This window comes from Pinus tabuliformis, chromosome 6 (genome assembly GCF_031772625.1).
Source record: "Pinus tabuliformis cultivar Carrire ecotype Pingquan chromosome 6, CPIR1, whole genome shotgun sequence".
Taxonomy (NCBI): Eukaryota; Viridiplantae; Streptophyta; class Pinopsida; order Pinales; family Pinaceae; genus Pinus; species Pinus tabuliformis.
Genome location: NC_142292.1, coordinates 1,611,159,289 through 1,611,181,531, shown reverse-complemented (window position 1 = coordinate 1,611,181,531; position 22,243 = coordinate 1,611,159,289). Strand labels below are relative to the sequence as shown.

At 37.4% G+C, this 22,243-nt stretch overlaps 1 protein-coding gene across 1 annotated transcript in view; it reads right to left on the bottom strand.

Annotated features, from left to right (window-relative positions):
• The window catches only part of LOC149265044 (oxysterol-binding protein-related protein 1A-like), a 113,174-nt gene that overhangs the window by 60,813 nt on the left and 30,118 nt on the right, over positions 1-22,243 (bottom strand). The window lies entirely within an intron of this gene.

The following is a 22,243-nucleotide window of genomic DNA, read 5'->3' as shown; positions in this document are numbered from 1 at the left end:
CAATCACCCAATCACAGTTGAGTTACATATTTGGCTTCATCATTACATCACATGCCCAAAAATATGGGATTACATGACTTGACCACAATAGTCCATAGATGACTAAATTTTACAATGATTACATCATAGGTTTTTACATGACCTTTACATCAAATGATAGATATGAAATTTATAACCAAGACCTGAGGACCTCTATAAAGAGGTAACAAGACCAAGATAGTCTTCAGCAACTGTCATACACCATGTAGGATCTACACCATAATCATTTGTGAGCATCAACTCATCATCAATATGCAAGATATGACAATGTAGCTTCAATATCATCAATATGTGACTAGGTATGTAGCAACAACATCATAAGTGAGAACCAAGCTTATCATCATAAAGTAAGATAGGATAGTGCAACATCATTCTTCAATATGATCAAAATATGCCATGATTCTAAGTATCATCCGGTAGATGTAGCAGTAGTATATCAATAACCATGTCTGCAGCAACATCATTATCTTGGCCCAAATTCTTCTTACATCAAAAACTATTTCATCAGTATGCAACTCAATTATACATCATTATCAACCACTCATCCCATAGGCTTCATCCATGATAGAAGTATTATCATCAAATAATAATAGCATCAGACAACAAGATATACATGTTATTTCCACAAATAAGAACAATGGTCCCCAATAATATCATCACAAGAGAGTCTTATATCATCACAACAATATATTAGCAACTCGTGCATCATCATTCATGAACTTCAACAACATAAGCAGCATCACCATTGATAAGCATCATTATGTACCAAGGAATTCTAAAGCAAACATAATGCCAACATTGCATTATTAGAAGCATAGCAAATGCTCCCCCTAAACTTGTTCCAACTGTTCACTATCATATATTATCATATCATCTCATATATCAGTAAGGACATCAAAGTATCTTCATCATTCGGTTATCCATCAAGGCATCAACAACTTATAAAATCCAAAAACCACTTATAAATAGCATCAACAGACTATAACCACCAATCATCGGAACAAGAAAGCCAAATAATAATTGTTTGAAACATATCAAGACCTTTTCTTGAGTTTGTCCCACTATTTCTTCATTATATAAAAACATACACGACTCTCTAGATCTGAACTCACATATATATACGCGACTTGTCTTCATAGGATCTGCATACAAAAATTAAAATAGTGAAGCTTCACAACTTTAGCTCCCCCTGAGCTTGCACTATATGTACCTATTCATTGTTACTAAACCAAATGCACTATTAGTAATATAAGAAACATGAATATCACAACAATCATGGAAATCATCATTAAGACAAAACATGAATTACTTCTCCTGAGATTATAAATCATTGATCCTGTGGACCTGATAATCATCTTCTGCTCTCATGAGGTCATGTACCTCACATCACTTCTACAGTCAATGTGAGAAGAAAGCTTCAAGAATCAATGGATTGCAATCGGTACCATCTTCTTTTACTCTGAGTCTGAATCCTCCTCATATCTGCGAGAATTTTGTTCTTTAAGCACATATAATTTTTTGGGTTTCTATATCCTCTTGCTATGACTTTTCCAGTTTCTTCATCCATAACCTTGAACATGGTTGATGTAAACACAATTATATTTCCTTTATCTTCCATTTGACCTACACTTAGAATATTTTTCTTTAGCACTTGACATAATAGAGTATTAGCTGCTCCTCTATGTTTATTAATTCTAGCTTTACCCTTTTCGAAAAATTTTGTTGCAACACTACTTCCAAGAATAACATTACCATATTGGTTTTTCTTGAGAGATTCCATCTTACTCTTATCTCCAGTCATGTGATGAGAGCATCCTCTATCTATGTACCATTCATCATATTCTCCAAATGAGTAGAGAGGAAGACCACACATTATATGTTCTTCTTCTTTTTGCTTATTATGAGAAATATTTGTGGATCCATCTTTTTCAGGTCTTCTGACATCAATATTCTTATCTGGTTGCTTGCCATGTTGTCTAAAGCGATCCATAGACTTGTTCCTGCATTCTTTTCTAGATCCATATTGTTTTTCATTTTCTAGATACTGCTTCTTCGTACCTTCTTCAACCCTTCTTTCTTCTTCCTTCTTCCAGTTGTTGCTTTTATCTAAGAATCTCATCTTTAAGCCCATTTTCTTTTTCTTCAAAAGCTTGAAGTAGTTCTTCACTCTGCTTATCTGATTTTTCAAGATTTGATCTTAGAGAGACGATCTCAGCTTTAAGACCTTCACAATATTGTTTAGATTCCACAACAACATTTATTTACTTAATATGATCCTTGTTATCATATGCCTGTAACTTATCTTTAAGACTAACAATATTTTTCAAAGCAAGACCAAGTTTTGTTCTAAGATCCAAAGTTTCTTCTAACCTATCTTCTTTTGAATCAACAACTTCATTTAACATAATAAAGGTGGTTTTGTTATCATGTTCATTTGTTGACACAATGTTAGAGATAAGATTACATGGTAGTTCCCTTGGTGAGGAATATTCCTTTGGGATTTCTTCATGGATTGTTTGTAGCTTATCCCACACTTTCTTTGCAGTTTTATAATGCATAACCTTATTTAAAGTTGAATTAGGTATGCTACAAAAGATGTCACTCAAAGCCTCACTGTTCTTTTGCACTTCCTCATCTGATGGAGGAATCTTGGTGTATCCATTGCATACTAGATACCAAACATCAAGGTTCATTGTATTAGACTTCATATTTTCTTTCCATTATTGATAATTATCTTTGTTTGGCATAGGCACATCTACATTGTCCATTGTTTATGTCTTGCCTTGATATTTTGCTTCTAGAGGCATCATTTTTTAATATGTTTTCTCTTTAGAGTGCTTACTTTCACTTTTACCCATGAGTGTAAGTTCAGTTGTTTCACTGTCATCATCACTATCATTATTGCATAAACAAGGAAATCGGTTGCAATTAGAACAAAATCCCATACCTGATAATTCTTTGTTATTGTCTTCTTCATTCTTGATTAATAGAAAGCGAGGTGCTCCCAAACTTGAATATTTGTTGACATTTGTAATTGTCACTACATCTGATATATCATTGTCAAATTTTTCAATGAAAATATCCTTTTCTTATAGGGAATCAAACTCGTTACTACTTCTATCATAATTAATTGACATTCTTGATCAGGCTCACCTTCTTCACCATTTGAAAGACCATCACTATATTCATGTGTATAAAAACTTCTCTTGTTTTCAAAAATTCTCCTATTTATTTTTGTAGCTTCTTTCCCTTTCTCATGATTTTCTTTATAGGGACATTTAGCAGCATAATGACCAACTCTACCACAAGAAAAACACTTGAATGGAATCTTACCATCGAATCTTCCAATACCCACTTGGAATTTCTTTACAAAGTTTGCCTCTTCTTATTTTGATACATAACCTGATTATTTATTTTCTTTTCCTTTTGCAATAGGTTTGGATGTAGCTTCTGTGGTATCTTAGGGACCAATTTTTCTCATTTCATAGGCTGTTAGAATCCCATGAAATTATACAACAGCAAGATTCTTCAAGTCCTACATTTCTTTTATGGCAGAAAATTTTGAATCGAATTTAGGAGTTAGAGACCTTAATATTTTTTGAACTAGTGATGATTATTTTATTTCTTCACCAAGATTTCTCATAGAGTTCACGATCTCATCTACCCTAAGAAAGAAACTTTGGACACTTTCATCATTGTGCATTCTGAGATTTTCTTATTGAAGTCTAAGAGTTTAAAGTTTGACACTTTTTACCTTCGAGTCATCTTCATAGCTTTGGATGATCTTGTCCCATATAGCATTTGTCATATTTGGATGCATGACTTTGACAAATTCTAACTCTGTAAAGCTTCCTAACAGGGCATTGACAACCTTTGCATTGATCTCATATTTCTTCTTTTTGCTTCATCTATGGAAATGGAGGATGGATATTGATAGCATCCTTCAATTATTCCCCTTACATCTGCTCCAAGTGACTACAAGTAAACTCTTGTTCTTACCTTCCAGAAAATTAATTGCTTATGTTGAACAATGGTGGCCTAATAGATGTTGTTCCCGCTTGATTTATCATATTGATGGATCTCCTTCAAGCAATCAAGCTTCTTCTAAAGAACTTGCTCGAATACCAATTGTTGGGAAAAATACTTGGGGGGGGGGCACGGTGTAAATCAGTATTTTAAAACATACTTCAACTTTTCTTTTCTTACTCATATTTATGTACATTACTTTACTAAAATAAACATGCATATGTACGTGAATTTTATGCAGACAACTAGTGTATCTCTAGTCAACTTAGTTTTTCAATCAATTTATTTTGAACTAGTATGTTAGTACTTCATCAGCATTAGATGTACAGTAATAATGTGCAGTAAGAACAGAATAAAGCATCACACATAAGCAACACATATGAACATTGTGATTTTTAGGTGGAAACCCAATGTGGGAGAAAACTATCGTTGTTGTCATCTTTGTATTCATTTTTTTTTTGAGAAAAAAAAACTTCTTACAAAATTATATTAACGCAGACTTATACCAACATGCAGGCACCCACTTGCAGAAGGCTACAACCTTCTCTCGTTCTCTAGCACCCACTAGAAGGGAGCTCCAACCCCCTAATCTCATTTACCAACACCCATTGGAAAGTTGTGGATCCTTCACCTAAGTAACACATGTAATACATTCACATGGAGGTTGCGGCTCCTTCACCTAAGTAAAACAAAAGTTCTTACTATGAATTACACTTCACCAGGAGTTGTGGAGTAACTCTCTGTAAAACCCAGTAACTATTTTTTTCATGTGCCCACCATAATTTTCTCCACGATTTTCTCCTCTTGACCTCTCAAACTTACATCCTTGACTATGAAAATGACTTTTACATACATATATTTCAAAACATACAATTTTGACTCATTAATACATGACATAGCAAAACATTAAGACACAGGATGGGTGATTATATAGAAAATGTTTTTCTATGTTGCGGAGTGAATATTTTCCCATACGTTTTTACCAACCCTTCATTAAATACACATTCCTTCTTAATTACTTGTGTGTTGCAGAATGGATAATTTGTACTCCTACTGAAAACTTCATTTAATATTTCCTTCAGCCTACAAACAAAAATACGCAACCTACAAACAAAATATACTTGGAAAGTATGGTTTTTGTTAGTGTATTTAACACAGTGGTTGGGATTAATTTTCCAACAAAAAGAACCATGTAAGATTCCCCTGTGAGGGAGGGTCATATGCAGCGTGGAAGCATTAAAATTGAAATCGAGATTTGGATATCAAACCCCATATACCAGAGATTCGGATATCAAATCCAAGACATATAACATGTGAACCATCGAGCGATTATATATTTTGAGAATTTGTTAGGATATTGAAGCCTTCTTTTCCCATACTCTTATATTCAATATTCAAGCAGATAAGAATGTGCATATATGGTGTCTCCTACTCATATCAGGAGTAATGTCTTTTCCTTTTTTATACGAAAGTATGCAGGTATAAAATGCATAGTTCTTGATTTTGTATGGTTAAGATTTTCAATTTAATCTATTTTTCTAATGATTCCATAAGTTAAGAAGTTTCTAATAAGCCAAGTTTATTTATTTAACAACACAATTAAGATAGATGTAAATAATGGTCATTTCGAAGTATAAAAAGGTTTGCTATTGTGATGTTCAAACCAAAAATAATGGTATTATGGATTGAGAAGAATTCAAATGCATTTATTTAAACAACACAATTAAGATAGATGTAAATAATGGTCATTTCGAAGTATAAAAAGGTTTGCTATTGTGATGTTCAAACCAAAAATAATGGTATTATGGATTGAGAAGAATTCAAATGCATTAATAATTTGTACTTATGGTTTATCATGAAGACTTAGAATTTTCAAGTATAGGCACAAAAAACAACCCAAGTAAATATTCAAGGGTGGTTTTAACAGTTATTAGGCAAACATGGACATGAAGATGACTATACTAGATGGAAGGATGGGGTTTCTTCAACCATAAATGTGATTATAATGAGTGAAAGCAATTGTAAGATCCCCTATCCATGCCTACAAATTTGTGATATTGGACACCTACATTGTTTATTATCACCCTTGAAGGTAATTGTGGTGATTATTTACTATTTATAAGGTTGTTGTTTCACACTTTGATGTGGTTGTAGCAAACATTTTTTAACTTGAACATGGACCCCCATCACAAGCCCTTAATCATCATTAGGCCCACACATTTAGCCAACTCAACATCCACAACAACAATACAAATGAAAATTCAATAGTTCAAGAGACTTGAGGAAGTACATTCTAAGCACAAGGGATTGTATAACTATCAATATGTTTAAAAAAAAACACACAAACATTGGGTCTGCACATTAGTGATGAAGTGAAGAGTTGCCATACAACAAGTATCCACATTTGCAAAAAAAATCAAGTTGATTGACATAACAAGACATAAAAAAGAGTGGACAAGTTAAAACAAATTATAATAAAAACGTCGCATTAACTTGGCAATGTATTTGGATTAGGCACTCTTCTTACGTGATGAGAGATACTAATGTGCTCTCTTCACACAAAAACAATCTAACAATGAACAAAGCAACCATAAACCATAAGTAAATCTTGACAGCCACAAAATCTTCTTGAAGCAAAATAAATAGTAATTGAACAATGGTTTGGAATAGCGAAGAGGTTTCCTTTAGTAAAAGTTGAAATTATTCATCCAAATGACCTTCATGCCAAATTCAGAGAAATATAACGAATCATATGATAGTGATCTTAACCAAGCAGTATGGATAGGAATAGTTATTGAAGAACAAGCCAAAAGGTCGTACGTGATTTTCTATAGCAAACTTACAGTCATAAGAATAGTGATACACCAAAACCAATAATGCTAGCATAAACTTAAGGGTCATCATAGTCATTAACCTTTGTGTATTTACTAGGTGCATTGGTAATTCATCTACCGTTTTATATTATTTTTTTCTTTACCTACTAGGGAAATATTTTTCCCTACTAACCCCAAACTTTCCCTATATACCATTCCAAGTTGCCTATCATTGGTCTTGTATAACAATTTCTTCTTAGGGATAAGGAATTGTGGCTCTTTTAAAAGATTTTTTAAAGTCGTCAAAAACATTGTAAGGGTATAAATAGAGTTTAATATCTATAAAAATGCCAAGAAGGGCACCATCAACCACATTGAGAAAGAAAGGAGACTTACACAAAACCTAGGGGCTAAAAAGTTAATAGGAAAAGTCATGTATAGACAAATGTAGAGAGAAAATGTTTTCTCAACAAAGTTAAGGGATAGGTTATAGGTTGGTAACAAGTTGAATCATGTACGGAAGAACTTGTTATTTCTGAGGTCTCAGTGTATCCAATCAATATGAGGAATGATACTCTTCGAGTAATTTGAATATCATTATTGATTAAATTTGAGTGGCAATAAATGATGACTATAGTTGTGTTTAGCATTAAAAAATTCATTACTATTGTGATAAATTGATGGCATATAACACATCCACATAATATTTAAACAAAACACTATAACCAAAAAAAAAATGATGCAATCCCTCCATCCAATAGTGGATTTTAAGTGGAAATGTTTTCAAATACAAATGAAAACATTTCCACTTAAAATCCTCTGTGGCTCGTCTACGTCTCCTCGTTGAAGGCCCCTCTGTGGCTACTCTGCGGCTTCTCGTTGAAGGCCCCTCTACGGCTCGTCGTCGTCTAGGCTCTGCGGCTCGTCGTCATCCAGATCTGCGGCTCTGCAGCTCTCCAGATCTGCGGCAAAGACTCTAGATCTGTGGCTCTATTGAGATATAGAGCGGATCTCGCTTTTCTGGTAGTGTATCGAAGTCCAGGGTAACGCACCGAGAGCCTGTTACGTGGAATAAAGGGAACAGTTTCATCATCAGACCCAGCTTTGATTTTCTTTTTATTTTTGGCCGATCTGCGGCTCTTTATATGCTCTACGGTTCGTTGTCGTCCAGATCTGCGGCTCTCTAGATCTGTGGCCCTTAACATAATCAATTAGCCAAAACCTCCTAGATCTAGAACGTTCGTGGGTTAAGAACCTTCGTGTATGCCTCAATACCTACGGCAAACCCTAATTCCATAAAGTCAAAGTTACCTCGCTTGCTAAGGAGAACATTCTCTAGATGGCTCCCAGCTTTGCGAAAATAGCTGCTGGCTCTCTGTCCGCCTCTGGAGGGCAAGCTCCTGCCCATATTGTCAATGAAGCCCCAACTCCCACTGTCCAGGTGGTCCAGGCTTCACTCGATGAGGCTTTGAAGTTCTCTGAAAGTGCCCTAATATGCAGATTCAACGGTTTTTGGCCGCGGCTGACAGCTCTCCACAGTTGGATCTCAGAGGCATGGAAGCCTTTAATTCCTGATGCAATTAATATCTACCCGTGCTAGGGGTTTCTTTATAGTAGATTTTGAAAACCGTGAAAGCAGACAATGTATTCTAGATTCTAGCCCTTGGTTTTGGAATAAATCAGGTCTATTCATGAGGCCATGGAACCCATCTTTCGATCCCTCAACAACAGTCATAACCTCAGCACCAGTTTGGGTGAGATTGCCAAATCTACCCTTGCATCTCTGGAATTTCTCTTCGCTAGAAGCCATTGGAAATGCAATTGGGAAATTTTACTGCAGGTGCCCAGAAACAGAGGAATATGCCAGAACCACGTATGCACGCATCTGTGTGGAAATGGATTTCAGTGCCGAATTCCCAACGGAAATACACATAACAAGTAAAGACTATGTGTGGAACCAGAAACTCGATTATGGAAGTGTCCTCTTCAGATTCGATCTTGTTTTGAGACAAGCCACCTAGCCAAAAATTGCCCAAAATCCTCCCAGAAAAATTTTGCTATAAAAAATCACCACAGATCTACATGGTGGGAAGGAGCACAAAAAGAACACTACAATGTCATCTAAGAAGAATACTCTCGAGAAAACTCTGAATTACAAGAAATCGAGCAAGATAGAAACAACTCTCAAGACAAGCAGGGGGAAAGCCCCGCCCAACAACAAAAAGGTGAACTCAACAACCCCTCAAGCATCGATAGTTATGAGGTTTCGAATAACGCGCAAAATAAATCCTCATTTAAGAGCAAACCAGATCTCCTAGACCAAACTTCTTCTCCGACTATCTCCAAAAGGACGAACACAATAGATCACGAAGCTAAGACACCAATGTCCCAAGAACCAGAAGAGATGAGGGAGATGCAAGATAAAGGAAGTTGGAAGACCGTACCGTAGAGAAGAAAAAGAAAGCTACATCACCAATCTCGCCAAGAAAGACAAGGAGCCAAATAATTAGAAATTAAGAAATTATAGGTCCGATAGACCAATTTAGTCTCGTTAACCACCACCATCATCATCATAAAGATGTTTTCTTTTAATATGACACCCAAACTTATCTTTTAAATAGAATCTATAACACTTTCATGGGATTAGTTGACATTTGCATATACCATTTACATATAAATTATAAAATTATAATGTAAGTTTAAAGATAAAGCATACCTACAATCTAATGAGCAAACATGTTCCTACAAATAAGCATGTATAAACAATCCATCATAACGCAAAATAATGATGGTGCTCGAGATTTAATCAACAATAATTTTATTTGCAAAATTAAAGTCACAAAAAGAAGTTCATCGTAGCTAATAGCTGGATTAGCCTTTCACAAAACCTACTAACCTAGTTCTACTTCTAATTTCTTTCATTTCGAAAAATCAAAAACCTTTGAAAAGTTGTACATTAATTCTTTACAGGGAAAAGGCAGAATGCACCTACTTGCGGGCCCAATAAAATGATACGTCAAAATAAATATAACCCAAGCCAACTGGTATTAGCCACGTATACCTCATGTACATTAACTCCAGCGCCTCAATTTTAGTACAAGAATGGCATGAAATGATGAAGGAATGAACCTTTGGCTTCCATTTCATCTCATCCCCGCCAGGTCGCATAACATAAACTTAATGTATGAAGCGTCGAAACCCTAACCCTAAGTCCGAAACTACTCGTGTTCTGAAACTGTAATTTCTGTAAAGAATTGAAAAGACTAAAACGTATCGTAAGATGCAAAGCAATTTCTGTAACAAAACTCAAAAACAAAAACGTTAAGCAGAGCAAACCCTAACCCTAAACCTAAGTCCCAAACGACTGTTCTTCTGGACCTAAAATTTCTGTCACTGAAAGCAAAACAAAAACAGAAAAAGAAAGACCCATTATATGACAAAGGATTGATAGATACTGACCATCATGTTCTCGATCCAATGATATTCTATTGTCATTCCTCCCACTGCCAGAAAACCAACAATTTAAACACAATTTCGTGAGAACACAACACGTGAAAGTAAATTTGGCTAACACCACCACACAGAATCATGAACAAACAATTTAATTGAATCGGCTCGTCATCCACTTGACGGTTGTGGTGGTGTCTACTGATACCAACCTGATGGTTACACTATACAAGCTTCACAATTAATTTCATCTCCACCACCCCAATCATCTGTACTTTTGTCTCCACTTATTTTATGAATCTGCAATCAAGAATTCATTGGAATGAATGGAAAAAAAAAATCATACCTAAGTGCAAACTTACTCATAATTTAATATACCTTCAACAGATACCTTGAATCCAACCTAGCCTGTTTGCTAAACAAGCATTGCCAATATATTTTGCCATTCCATGGCAGAAATTGCTACGCCCATAGCAATTAATGCTCCCCCATGTTGGGCTACGTCCGGTGTTTCCAATGTTTCATGCAGCTATCGTTATTCCATCTTCTTCATATCCATATGCTTGAGCTCTCCCATTATTGCAGTCATACTCTGTCATCATGTATCTGATGAATCTGCAGTCCAAAACGCATTGGAATGAGTAGTGACAAATAATCATAATTTAGAATTAAAATAACATTCACGGATACCTTGAATGCAAACTAGCCAGCTTGCTAAACCAGACTGCCGACTATGTCATAATTTAAAATAAAATTCAGATATGCCAACCTTGTTAATATCAAATTTAATTGTTGTGACCTCTGATTCCTTCACGATCCACCTGGATCTCCGATGCCTTCATTAGTCCTCTCTCCTTATAACTCCGTTGCTCTTTTCTCCAGACTCTTTACGTTGTGAACCTCGGAGCGAGTAAGAGCTAGCCCTCTATATGAATGTGATAGATGTCAGGTTCGAGTCCCAACAACGACTCATTCTCACCAACTACATCGCCGCCTATTTTTTTGCTCGGTGTCCAATACTCCAAATCCCGTCTTTTACGAGACATATGAACGGTCACCCGGGAAAAAAAAGTCATATGAACGGTCACATTTACGTCCACCGTCCGATTATGGCCGCGCATATTTACAAGTACGCGGAGGAGTTGCTTGGAAAGTTATGGAAATTTTGGTTATATTTAGAGAAAATCCAGGAAGGATTTTTGTAAATCCAAATTATAATTGTTAAACTTCAAAATTTCAGGTGTTTTAGACATTTTTGATGGCCCTGAATCTATTTCCACCATTAAAAACACGATTCAAACACTACAAGATTTTTTGAAATTTTTTTACTCGGATTCCAGTCCAGACAATTCCTCCGCCTCGTTAGAGGACTCCTTTACAAGTCTATCAAGCTATTAATACCCTCGGCCAGTGGGCATTATATGCCCACCAATTAATAATGTACTTACTTAAATCTAATGGTGTCTATGTATTGTTCCGTTTATTAATGGTTTAATAGACTATCATAGCTAATAATAATATATATATATATATAGCTAAATAAGTGGGGCATTATGTGTCACATGTCGATTTCACCATGCATATTATCGTACTAATGGCCTATATTGTCCTCGCCTATTAATGACTATAGTGTTCCAGCCCATTAATGACCCAATAACTACATATATATTGTTGGCATCCCATCATAGCATTAGACATATCATTAGCTTTGATGATTCACAATGCAGTACTCTAAATGTCCTCACCCATTAATGACCCAATAACTACATATATATTGTTCGCCTCCCATCATAACCGTAGATGTCACGCCCCCAATTCTTTTTTCCTTAAATTGGCTAGGTGTGGCACCACCTAAGTAATCAACATCTTTCATTGTTAACTTACTTTACAAACTACGCCTTAACATTCATCATAAAACATGAATAACATATTAATGTGCGGAAACCATTAATATAATAACCCCATAGAACAGCAGGAGAACAACATCACATGTATAATAATCTTTTATCATATGAGAGAATATTGTACAATGACCGGGAGTATCACTCAACCGGCGTTACACCCAAGTCGGGCGCCCACCCATGCAAGAGGGCACGGTGGTCTCACCACGACTTAACCAAAATACAACCAAATTTTATTTCCAAGCCGGGTGGGCGCACCCGTGCATGACCCACCGCCCAACTTACAACCTCAACCTCCGTTTAAGACTTGGTGGACGGGCATCCTTACATGTCTTCCATCCACTCTACGACTGAACCATAAACTCGTGCCAAGACTCATGTAGCTTGCCCGGCGGGCGGGCGCATTAGCGATGTCCTTGCTTCGGCTATACTCCTTTCTGCGCACCTTTATCTTGCTCGATCGATGCCAAGTTCGATGATCCAAATGACATCCTCGTCGCATAGTTTATATGCTGCCTATTGTGGAGGTCGTGCCCTCGGCCGACCCTCCATACTCCATCCAACCGCGTGCGTTTGCAACACTCCAACGTTTCATGTGTGGTCGGCCCGCCCATGGCGCGGGACCACCCACCCAACTCGTCCATCGTTTGCGTTTGCCCACGGTCGGCCAACATGATGAGCCCTCCAACTCGCCATATAAACGACAGAGCACCAACTCGTCCTCATAGATATGTTACGCCCTTGGTCACCCTCGCACTATTTTATGCCTTAGTCAATTTCGCATAGCGAGTGGAGCGCGCGCCCGGTTGCCTATCAATCGCAGGGCATTACATCCTCCCCCACTCGAAATCATTGTCACCCTCAACAATCTCAACTGCCTCAGTATCTTCCATTCATACTTCGCAATCTTCCTCTTCCATCTCCAAAGCGAGTCCTCTGATTCCCAGCTTTCTTCCTCCGCTGCATTCTTCCATCTGACAAGATACTCCCGTTTCATGTGCCAACCAATCCCTGTAGTTCTGTAGCTCAAGATCTTATCCAACTCCAATCCTGGATTGTCCACAATCCCGGCTGGTCCTCTCGGTGGTTTAGCTCTCTTTGGATGATCAGCATCAAGTCTGCATATCTTCAACTGACTCATGTGAAAAACTGGATGCTTCATGTGCATATGGTGTGGAAGCTCTAGCTCATAAGAAACTTCCCCCACTCTCTTCTTCACTCGGAATGGTCCCTGATACTTCCATGTTAGTTTGCTCGCAGTCCCCTTAGCTGGTTGAAACTGCTCCCCGGTAATCCTGAGAAACACCATATCTCCCACACTGAAGTGTGCATCTCATATTCCTCGATCAGCCCATTTCTTCATTCTCCTTGCAGCTTCGTGCAAGCGCAACCGTGCCAACTCCAAAGTCTCATCCCAAGCCTTCATGAATTTCTTCGCATGAGGACTCCTTAAAAAACCTCCTGTCACTACGGTATGCGGTGCAACCGGCACCTACGCATTCACCAACTCAAATGGACTATACCCCGTTGCAGAACTCTTTTGAATATTCTAGTTGAACTGAGCAATATCCAAGAGTTCAGACCAATTCTTCTGATTAGCCGTCACATAATGTCTCAAGTAATCCTCCAGCAATGCATTGATCCTCTCGGTTTGTCCATCTGTCTGCGGATGGTAACTCAAACTCATCAACAACTCTGTCCCGACTAACTTGAACAATGTGGTCCAAAATCTGCCTATAAAACGCGGATCTCAGTCCGACACGATGCTTAATGGCATCCCCCAATACTTCACTATGTTCTTAAAGAACAACCCCGCAGTCCGCTCAGCTCCACAAAGCATCTTTGTAGGAACAAAGACGGCATACTTGGAAACACGATCAACCACGACCATGATCCCATTATACCCCTGAACTTGTGGCAACTAAGTGATGAAGTCCATCGAGACACTCATCCATGGCCTCTCAGGAATCGGTAAATGCTGCAACAGTCCTCCTTGCCTCTGAGTATCTGATTTGTCCTGCTGACAAATGATGCACATATGTACATACTCCTCCATATCCTCTCGCATCTTCTCCCAAAAGAATCCTCTCTCCAACAATGCCAAAGAACGATGCATCCCTGGGTGGCCAGCCCATGGCTAGTCGTGGCACTCCTTCAAAAGATGCCTCCTGAGTCCAGATAACTTTGGAACATAGAGTCGGTTTCCAAAGAACAAGAACCCGTCCCATAGAAATAACTTTCATGTCTTCCCCTTCTTTATCTACTCCACTATATTCTGCGCCAAAGTATCAGTTTCAAGACTTTCCTTGATCTTATTTTGCATCTCTTCTGACATTTGAACTCGACTCATACTCCTAGCTGTCTGGTCTTCTCCCTCCAATGTTGCAAGTTGTCCCTTCCTACTAAGTGCATCTGCTACCGCATTGTGTCTCCCCGGTCTATACTCAATAGACATGTCAAATTCTACCAAGAAGTCCTGCCAACGAGCTTGCTTTGTAGAAAGCTTTGGTTGTGATGAAAAATAACTTGCTGCAACGTTGTCAGTCTTGACAACGAACGGCATCCCAATCAGGTAATGCCTCCACACATGAAGACAGTGAATGATTGCAATCATCTCCTTCTCATGAACCGGATACCTTCGTTCTCTATCCTGCAACTTCCGACTCTCGTACGCCACCGGATGCCCATCCTACATAAGAACCCATCCTATGGCAAAATCTGAAGCATCTATGTGTACCTCAAACGGTCACTCAAATTCCAGCAACTTCAGTATCTGTGCTGTAACCATCCTCTTCTTCAAATCATCAAATGCCTCTTGACATGTGTTCGTCCAACTGCACCTCTTGTCTTTCTTCAATAGGTATGTCAGTGATGATGCTACCTTGGAGTACCCCTCTACAAACTTCCGTTGGTAGTTGGTCATGCCCAAAACACCCTCATCTCATGGACATTCTTCGGTTCAACCCAGTCCTCGATCGCCTTCACTCTGTTCGGCTCCATCCGTATGTATCCTTGACCAACAATATGCCCAAGGAACGGAATCTCAGTCTGAGCGAACACACACTTAGACTTTTTCAAGAACAACTGATTTGTCCTCAGTGCCTCGAACACCATTGCCAAGTGCTTCTTATGATCCTCCATGTTGTCACTGTACACCACTATATCGTCCAAGTATACTACTATGAATGAATCCAAGTATGGTCGTAGGACATCATTCATCAAAGTGCAAAACATAGCAGGAGCATTACACAACCTGAATGGCATAAAAAGGAACTCAAAGCTACCATACCTTGTTACTATCGCGGTCTTCTTCTCGTCTCCTCCAGCTATCCGCACCTGATAATATCCATGCCTCAAGTCCAGCTTGGAAAACACTCGGGATTTCACAAGCTTGTCAAAGCAATCAGCAGCCAATGGCAAAGGATACCTGTTCCTTACCATTTTCTTGTTCAATGCACGGTAATCACAGCGCATCCGTAGCTCATTTGAATCCTTCTTCCGTTGGAACAATACCAGAGCTCCATAAGGGGACCTTGAAGGTCTGATGAAACCTACATCAGCTAACTCCTTTAGCTGTCATTTTAATTCCTCCAACTTAGGCCCTGACAACCAATAAGGTGCTTTATCCGGGGGTTGCTTTCCTGGCTCAAGCTCAATGTTATGGTCCACTACACGCCTTGGTGGAAGTTTCTTCGGTAGCTCATCAGGCATCAAATCCGCATATTTTGTCAGCACCTCAGAAATCTTGGCTGGAACAGGCGTCCCCACTCCATCACCTTCGACTCCCTTGAACATCACTGCATATGTCTCCATATCTGACTTCTTCATAGCCTTCTCCAAACTCAGTGCCGAAACATGTTGCACCTTTACTTCCCTCCTTTGCCTATGAGTGGGCAATGTCCAAGTTTGTGACTATCCAACCAACACCACCTCATCACAGAAGGGGGCAACAATTGCCTTGTTGCCCTTTCGGAAATCCTGTCCAAGTATCATATCAAAGTCGTTCATCTCCATCACTGTGAAGTCCAACTAACCCTTCCAACCTTTTATCTGCACAGGCACTTCATGTGCCAAACCTGCCACTTTAGCTCTAGAGTTCACTACCTTGACTTCCACATTCAATGGGAAGATCATCAGTCCAACCTCTTTTGCTAACTGTGTTGTCATGAAGTTATGAGTGGCCCCTGTGTCCACCATAGCTTGAATGGTCTTGCCATGAACCATCAAATCCACGAAACCCAGACTGTTCATCCACGATTTCTCCATAACTTTAACCTGCATACATGTTTGTTCTTTGTGTTCATCAAGCAACGACTTCACTCCCTATGAACCTGCTCTAAAGCCACTTATCACGGTGTGTATCAGCTCTTCGTCAAGCTTCTTCAACCCTGAATCAGCTCTGATACCACCTATCATGCCCCCAATTCTTTTTTCCTTAAATTGGTTGGGTGCGGCACCGCCTAAGTAATCAACATCTTTCATTGTTAACTTACTTTACGAACTACGCCTTAATATTCAGCATAAAACATGAATAACATATTAATGTGCGGAAACCATTAATATAATAACACCATAGAACAGCAGGAGAACAACATCACATGTATAATAATCTTTTATTATATGAGAGAATATTGTACAATGACCAGGACTATAACTCAACCGGCATTACACCCAAGTCAGACGCCCACCCGTGCAAGAGCGCACGGTGGTCTCACCATGACTTAACCAAAATACAACCGAGTTTTATTGCCAAGCCGAGCGAGCGCACCCATGCACGACCCACCGCCCAACTTACAACCTCAACCTCCATTTAAGACTTGGCGAACGAGCGTCCTTACACGTCTTCCATCCACTCTACGATCGAACCATAAACTCGTGCCAAGACTCGTGTAGCTTGCCCGGAAGACAGGCGCATTAGCGCTGCCCTTGTTGTGGCTCTACTCCTTTCTGTGCACCTTTATCTTGCTCGACCGATGCCAAGTTCGATGATCCAAATGACATCCTCGTCGCATATTTTATATGCTACCTATCGTGGAGGTCGTTCCCTCGGCCGGCCCTCCATACTCCATCCAACCGCACGCGTTTACAACACTCCAACGTTCCATGTGTGGTCGGCCCGCCCATGGCGTGCGATCACCCACCCAACTCGTCCATCATTTGCGTTTGCCCACGGTCGGCCAACATGATGAGCCCTCCAACTCGCTATATAAATGACGGAGCACCAACTCGTCCTCATAGATATGTTACACCCTTGGTTGCCCCTCGCAATGTTTTATGCCTTAGTCAATTTCGCATAGCGGGTGGACCGCGCGCCCGGTTTCCTATCAACCATAGGGCATTACACTAGACATATCATCAACGTTGATGATTCACAATTCAGTACTCTAAATGTTAAGCATTTTTGTCTTCTTCTTTTTTTAAATTAATCTTTAGTCTAGGGACTAAGTGTTACTAAATTTATTTATAGATTAAAATATATTTTAAATCATTTAAATTCATAATTCTATAATATATATATTATATATAAATAATTCCATAAAAAAAAACTTAGAAATATTTAATAATTATATTGCTCCATTGACATTATAATTAATAATAATTGTTTACAGGGTTGGATAAACGATAAGTGTTATGTTAAGACACTCTTTGATGTGAAGTCACCAGTTCAATTCCCTACCCAGATCAGTGTGATATATTGAACATGATAATGTAGCCCTGCCAAGCTTACCAAAACAATAATTAATAATTATTAAAATGTTTAATAATTCTGATTGGAACATCTAGCCATCCCAGGTCCACCCCTTTCTTTTGTTGTCCAGTAAAATTTGGTCGGAAACTTAAGTAAAATTCTAGCAACGTTGCCAAGTCCCACTAGCACAACCAGTTGAGGATGGGCCTCGTCAATAAGGTGACCCAGGATCGAACCTCAGAGAGGTTGTTGCGCCCGTCCGAGGGGGAGGAGACATGGTAAAATCCATTCACATGGTAAAATCCATTCAACTTAGCGCTGGTGTGGCCTAGGCTGGGTACGATCCCCAGGTGATTTTGACGACTTAAATGCCCCTAGGTTGCCGTGTCTCAAGCCACAAATCAAATCTGGATAAACACATCACTTGACAAAAAAAAATATGCCATATTAGAACACATGGCTCTCGTAAATCTTGCCCTTAGCCTGAGGTAATAGGTTCGGCACCATAGAACCATGAAATCAACCAGGACGAAGGGAGTCTCGTACGCGGCCTGGAAGACATAAAACAAAGGAGGTGATGATAAATTGAAACCTATAATTCGGATATCAAACCATATACACTTATGCGAACCGTCGAATTATGTAAAGTGATTATATATTTTGGGTATTTATTAGGATATTAAACCTTTTTTCCTCCCAACTTTTTTTTATTATTTTTCCAGAAGAAAAAACAATAATTCATATATTAATATAATATGTTACAAATACACAGTGAACATAAACCATAATATCTGTCGTGATTGCAAATTAGACATTTACAGCATAAAAAAAACAGAGCACTCCCGCTGTAAAAACAAGGGAGCAGCTAGTGTAGCTCGAATGACCAATGCTCTTTTAAGGAGTAATGTGTCTCTTATATCAAGGCATCGTATGAACAAAACACATAACTCTCTATTTTGACAAGGCTAAACTTTAATTTAAGTTTTTATTTAAATTTACATGTGAAATATTTAAATAAGAATTTTGCAATTCATTTTTAATCTCTAAAAAAATGTCTAAGGATTTCTTTTTTAATTGTTTTTTTAATGAATATAACTTTCTTTAAAAATAGTTTATCTCACTATTTTAATTTTTAAATTAGAAATAAATTATATAATTAACCATTAATATTTATATAACTTAATTTTTTATCGATAAATTAACATTATTAATTAAATAAATAAAAATATTTTTTTACATAATAAATTATGTAGCTTCAAGCATTCGCTCAAATGGTGCAATACCACATGCATAAGCACTCTGTTATAAAAGGTGACGGGTTCAATTCTCCTCGACACCCTCAGGGTTAGGCTCCAAAATGAGCTCATTTCCTTGGACATAATTGTCACCAATCTCTAAAGTTCGTGAACCACATTAGAAAAACAATAAATTATGTAATCTTAGAATCTAGTCAATACATAATACATATCATACAAAATTATTTCTTATATACAATGCATACTATATAATACGATTACTTAATATATTGACTAAGTGTTATTACTTAATATATTGTTTAAGTGTTATTACTTAATACATTGCCCAATTCTAACATTGATTAGAAAAGTTGTATGATTAATTTTAAATTTTTTCACTAGAGAAAAATTGTAATTTTCATTAAGATGTAGAAAATTACATGTTGTAGATGCTTCAGGAAGCATATGAAATATAGAGTGGTTATTGCCACATATCTGAAAAACTATCAAAAATCTATCTTGGGATAGGAGACTAATAAGTAGATACAAAATTACATGTCTGTTAAATATATATACATATAAATACTGAAAATATAAAGACTGTCTCATATATAATACGATTACTTATTATATATTATTTCTTATATACAATGCATACTATATAATACAATTACTTAATATATGGGTGCCCCATCAAGTTGTTGATCGTCATATGGTCTGTGGAAGTACTGGTAGAAGTCGTGCCCTAACTGCTCCTAGATCATCCAAATCCCTTGAGGCTGGAGCGCGACCTCCTTGATTAGACTATCGAAAATCTGGTTATGCTCCCTGTAGATGTGACGACAAGTGATAGTGACAAATTGTGATTTTACTAGGTAAGTCTCCTCCATAATGTTCCTAAGTGTGTGCATGTGACAAACATATTGTTAATTGAAGCAATTTATGATGAGTTTGGAATCTCCAAAAATCTGAATGTGTCTACATCCCTTCTCGAGAGAAAATTATAACAAATGTCTGAGAGTTATGAGTTCAACATAATTGTTAGTTCCATCTCCCAAACCCATCTGAATTTTGAAAAAATGATTTTCAGTAAGGTGAAGTAGCACTCCCCCACCACAACCATTCTGCTGAGCTGATCCATCAAAATATGCCCAAGGAATGTTTCTGTCAATAGTTTTAGCAATGATAGTGCATTTTGGTTGTGGTCGATCATCCTCCAGGATACTGTTATATATTGAGATGAGATGAGCAGATGCATGTGTCCAATGAGGAGTGATGCCCTTAAAGATGAGCTTATTCCTGTGCAGCCATATGCACCAACAAATCAGGAGGGGAAGGTTCCTTATTTTGGTGGGTTGCACTGCAGACCACCATGATTGCCAAGTTGCTTGAATATTTGCACCATGCCATCTGTTGGATAGTTGAATAGACGAAATAACAAGATTCCAGAAAGAAGTGGTAATAGTGCAATGAAGAAAAAGGTGCTCTACTGATTCTGTTGCTTGTCGACAGAGGATACACCAGGTTGGTCCTTGAAATGAGCACCTCTGTAAGTTATCCCCTGTGGGAGCTTTATTACGAAGGATACACCACATGAATAACTTAGCTCTAGGTGGTGCCTTCAACTTCCAAATAGTGCACCACCACCAGTCAATAATAGGGGGCTTATGATCAGAAAAAATAATGGAATAACCATCCATTGGAGAATAGGAGCCATGCAGTGCATGAGCCCAAATGAGCTCATCCTCACCCTCTGTAATCTGAACATGAGATTCAGAAAGAGCATTTGTGTAGGAGAGCCAATCATCACGCCAATTATCTAGAATGCCTAATTGATCAGCAGATTTCCAAGCCTAAGAGAATATAGTGGAGTTTTCTGGATCTGTAATGTGGGAAAGGTGTGAAATACATGTGCTCGAGAGAAAATGTATGAGATTTGGAGGAAGAATATATGCATTCCCACATCTAGACCAAGGATCCATTCCAATGTGGACCAGGCTTCCAAATCCAATCCTCCAGGTCAATCCATCACGAATGTAGGATATGGAGTTCAAACTGCTCGCTAGATAGTGGAAATATTAGATTTGTTCCATGAGGGGTGCCTGATCCAATCAAGGTGGAGTGGACTAATATATTTATGGATGACCACCTCGGTCCATAAGTTCTTTGCAGTGAGAACTTGTCATCCCATCTTGGCAGCAAGTGCTTTTGCAAAGGCATCAAGTTTTTTCATACCCCATCCTCCCCATTTCTTAAGGCAATATGATCTCATCTCACCCATGCATAAGTATGGCCTTCTCACTTGCCCTTCCATAAAAATTTGCAACACAATTTTAATTTTTAAATTATTATAAAAGTAATTCAATATTATTTAAATTTCCAAAAATATAATATTTATATTTTTGTAATTCAAATTTTTTATTTCAAAAATAAATAAATAAATAAATTATATATATATATATATATAATTTTTATTATATCTTTTAAATTTTATTATAATTTAAAAATACAATACTACTTATTAAAGTATATAATTTCCACATCTATCCAAAGATATTGTTAGATTCAACTTATACATATACCTTTAAAATATACATATAATTTCTCAAAAATATATATAATATATGAGTCAAATTGAAATAATAAATCTAAAAATAAATGACCTTATATTAAATTTGTCCACAAATTAAATATATATTTCAAATTTTTCCACTAATTAAATACATATTTCAACTAATCCAATTGCATGAATCAAAATTCAACAATGAAATTAAATATAGAAACAATTTCAAAGTTTTCTACTAATTAAATATATATTTCAACTAATCCAATTGCATGAATCAAAATCCAACAATGAAATTAAATCTCAAAACAATGTGAGAGCACACAAAGTAATATGAGTATAAAGTTAATTCTATGATAATAAGTTAAAGTCAAAAGTTACAAGCCAAATTAACCTAATAAGTCTAGATTTTAGAATGTTAATAAAAAAAATTTAAAAGAGCGAATAATCAATAGCAATAATAAAGACATTGTATTTCCAATAATGATCATATTGTTATAGACATATTAAATTGTCATTAAAAAAACATT